This window comes from Calidris pugnax, unplaced genomic scaffold (assembly GCF_001431845.1).
Source record: "Calidris pugnax isolate Ruff unplaced genomic scaffold, ASM143184v1 scaffold371, whole genome shotgun sequence".
Lineage (NCBI taxonomy): Eukaryota > Metazoa > Chordata > Aves > Charadriiformes > Scolopacidae > Calidris > Calidris pugnax.
The window spans coordinates 882883-887385 of record NW_015091373.1 but is presented as its reverse complement, the minus strand read 5'-3'; positions in this window follow the sequence as shown (position 1 = coordinate 887385).

Sequence of the window (4503 nt, the reverse complement as noted above, 5' to 3'; positions counted from 1 at the left end):
GGGGCTGGCTCTGGGGTGGGGGTCTGGGTCCCCCAGTCCCCGGGGGGGGATCATGGTGGCTCAGCCCGGCTGGGGGGCTGTGGCTGGAGCTCTGCATGTGCTGAAGTGCTTTCCTGGGTCAAAGCCACAAGCTCAGAGCTTCACTGGATGAAAAGGGGACACTGGGCTGTCCCTCCAGCAGGGTCTCGCAGGAGACGTGGCCCGTGCTGGCTCGGGGGGAGGGGGGGCAGAAAGGGGAGCGTTGAGGTCTAGGGTGGGTGGAAGCCCCCCGGGGTCTCGTCCCCTGGGGGCCCAGAGCACCAGGTTCCAGCCCATGGTGGCTCCAGGGGGACACGGGTCCCAAACGAGCCCTTCTGTCCAAAAGGCCGATGGTGGATGGTGCCAAGATCAGGCCTGGCCCGGACGTGGGGACAAAACACTCCTGTCCCTGCAGCCCATGCAGACGCGGGAAGAGATGGAGCCTCAAGGGGAGCAACGGATGGCAACCACCTCCCTAGGCCACAGACCCACCCTGTGACCACTCTCCTTGGCCACAGAGCCACCCTGCGACCACTCTCCTGTCCCCTGGCCACAGAGCCACCCTGTAACCACTCTCCTTGGTCATAGAGCCACCCTGTGACCACTCTCCTGGTCTTTTGGCCACAGGGCCACTCATTATTATTATTATTAACTTTTTTTTTAATACCCATCAACGCAAACTTTTTTCTTTTTTTTTTTTTTACTTCTCCTTTTTTTGGTTAAAAACGAACAAACAAAATGTTTTTCTTTTCTTCTTCTTCTTTTAAAAATCCACCCTGTGACCATTCTCCTTGGTCACAGAGCCACCCTGTGACCACTGTCCTCTCCTTTTGGCTACAGAGCCACCCTGTGACCACTCTCCTTGGTCACAGAGCCACCCTGTGACAATGGTCCTGTCCCCTGGCCACAGAGCCACCCTGTCACCATGGTCCTGTCCCCTGGCCACAGAGCCACCCTGCAACCACTCTCCTGGTCCTTTGGCCACAGAGCCACTCTGTGACCACTCTCCTTGGCCACAGAGCCACCCTGTGACCACTCTCCTGTCCCTTTGGCCACAGAGCCACCCTGTGACCACTCTTCTCAGCCACAGAGCCACCCTGTGACCATGGCCCTGGCCACAGAGCCACTCTGCCACCACGGTCCCACCCCGGGGACATCCAGGCTGTTGGTGGCCATTGGTCCCTCCCGTCGAGGCTGCGGGAAGGAGCCTAAAATCCTCCCGCCCCCACCAGGAGGGTTTCACACGGGGCTCTCTCCCACTTGCCGCAGCCGCATCCATGGCGAGTCTCTCCCCCGGCGCCCCGGGTCGGGACAAGGGGCCGGGAGGAAACCGAGGAGGATGAAGAGGGGAGGAAGGCAAAGCCTTCCGAGAGCGCCCAGACCCCCCCTCCCCAGGCTCCCACTGAACCCACAGCCGGAGCCAACTCCGTCCCTGGGGCTGGACCCCCGGGATGCACCGAAGCGCCCGGCGGCAGCGGGGGCGACGCTGCCCAAAGCCCCCCCGGCCCCGGGGGCCGCATCCTGCACAGAGGGCTCGGAGCGCTCCCAGCCCGACCAGAGGGATCCGCTGGCCAAGGGCAACCATGGGACGGGGGGGGCTTCGAAACGACCGCACAGGCTTTGATTCATAGTGGTTTTTCTCTTCTACTTCTCTGGGGTTTAATTACCCTTTTTTTTTTTTTCCTTTTTTTAAGCTATTTTTGCTTTTTAAATACATCCAACTGTGTTAATTTCTTATTTCTGGAAAGGGCTATCTGCACCATAACTATCACCTTTTACATACACACACGCACACACAAAAAAGGAAACATATATTAAAAACACTTTTTAAGCAATACTCTGGATACAAATGTATTTTTTAACCTACATATATTCTAAACCTTCTAAACTTTTAAGGATCACTTTATCATAAAATAAAATATCCTTTTTTCTTATAATAAATTACCTAATAAAAAGTATTTTTATTAGCCCAGTTCCTTGCTACATTTACATGTAATAAATGCATTTATTAAAATAGAATATTAAATTATAAAGAAATGTTCTAATTTTAAAATCTTAGTCTTTTTTTCCCTCCTCTCTCTCTCTTTAAAAAACACCAGTAAATGCATCAAAATAAACCCTTCAAATACCAAATAAACAGGTTGGAGCATTTTGATTTAAGAGGTTCACAATATTAACAGTCTGAGCCTTTGTACGTATGGAAATTAGTATTTTTTTTTTTTTTTAAGAAAGAAAGAAAAGAGAAAAAAATAATAGATATCCCTCCAGCTGAAAAATACTTTTGCAAATGGGAGCTAGGACAAGATATTTTTATAGTATCTCCTCATTAAATATAAATCCAATTTTGGTTCTTTTTTTTATTTTTTTTCTTTTGTTATGTATTATAATACACACTATTCTCTATATAATTTCTGTCGATGAGGATGACATCACAGCGTGATATTACTTTATCCCTCCGTTTCCCTTTGTTCCGTTCCGGCACCCTCTTCCCCTGCATCCTCCCTTCTCCAGGAGTCCCCGACGCCGCAGATGACAAACACCGAGGACGCGGCGGGTTTTGGGGGACGGGGCAGGGAGGCGCCGGCATCACCCCGAAACCCCCAGCTCTCACACCCCAGAGCCAGGACCCCCCCCAGCTCACGCAGCCCCCACACCGTCCCAGCTCTGCCCCAGAGGCCACATCCCCAGGGAAAGGCTGCAGGATGAGTCCCAAACCCAGCGAAGCACCGGAGCCCCCGCTCCTCGGGTCCAGAAAGAGCCAAAATCGGCTGCGGTTTGGCAAAGCCCCCCGTGGAAACCCCCCCGGCACCAAAGCGGGGTGTCTGGCACCGAGTCACCCCACTGTGTGTCCCCCCCCGGCTCTAATCCCACCGGCAACTGGGAGCCTCCTGCCAACAGCTCAGCACCTTCCACCCCAGTGACGCTCTGAGCCCCCCGGGTCTTGGACCTGCCCTCCGTCCCACCGCCCTGCGAACACACCCCCAGGCAGCAGGACTAGCACCCAGGGGAGATGGCCACCACCATTCACCGGGCCATGGCAAGTCACGGTCGGGTCCTTGGCCGCATCCCCAACCCCCAGCTCTACCATCCAGATGGAGACACTCGGGGACAACCTGCTCCCACAAACCAGCAGCGCCTGTTTGCGTGGGGCCACCAACTGTGTAGTCCCGGGCCACCACCTGTGTGGTTCTGGTCCACCACCTGTGTGGTCCTGGGCCACCACATGCATGATCTCAGGCTACCATCCGTGTGGTCCTGGACCACACCATGCATAGTCCTGGGCCACCACCCGTGCAGTCCTGGGCCACCACATGCATGGTCCCAGGCCACCACATGCATGATTCCAGGCCACCACCCGTGCAGTCCTGGACCACACCATGCGTGGTCCTGGGCCACCACCTGTGTGGTCCTGGGCCACCACATCCATGATCCTGGGCCACCACTCATGCAGTCCCAGGCCACCACCCGTGCGGTCCTGGGCCACCACCTGTGTGGTCCTGGGCCACCACATCTATGGTCCCTGGCCACCACATGCATGATTCCAGGCCACCACCTGTGCAGTCCTGGGTCACCATCCATGCGGTTCTGGGCCACCACCTGTGCTGTCCTGGGCCACCACATGCTTGGTCCTGGGCCACCACCTGCAAGGGCCCAGGCCACCACCGCGCTTTGCTTTGCTGCTGCCAGGAGCCGGCCCGGTTTTGGTGGCCCAGTGGCTAGCTGAAAAACGAAGCCCCCCATGGGATTTGCAGGGTGGGGGTCTTGAGGAACGAGCTCCTTGCAAGGATTCTGTTGCCCCTAAATCACCTAAAGCTGCAGGGGGGGGAGAAGAGCCCGTGGCTCGGACGGGTCCTGGCACCATGTGCCCCCTTCCGTCTCCGGGCGCAAGTAGGGTGCCCCCTCTCACTCCAGCACCCCAAAGGGGTCACCCCACCGCGTCCTGGGAGGGATGTTGAGGTTTTGGGGCTTCTATGGCAAAGCAGGTCCCCAAAGGCCCCCCTGGGGGGCCGGGGGAAGGCAGAGGGAGCCCCACGGGGACCCCGCTGTGGGGCTGGGCAGGGGGCAGGGAGGAGGGGTCTGTCTTTAGTTCCCGTTATTGCTGGTGAATGAGACCAACAAGCCAGTTTTAGTCACCTATCAAGGAAGATACAAGTCAGAGCAAATAGTTAAGGTCATGGGCATTTTTCTCGTTTTTTGTTTTTATTTAATTTTTTTTTTTTTAAGATTTTAATATATATACATATATTTAAAAAGAGAGAAAAAAAAAAAAAAACGTTGAATATCCCTGTGCGTCAGCTCCCAAAAATGAGGACAGCAGCCCTACCAAACTCTCATGCCAGCTTACGTAAAATTTAAAAAAAAAAAAAAAATTTAAAAAAAAAAAAAAAAAAAAAAAAAAAAAAAAAAGAAGTTACGCAAAATTTGTTGTTTTTAAGCCCCCGCAACTGGGCTCCCCATGGGTGCTACAAGGGACTCCACCGCTAC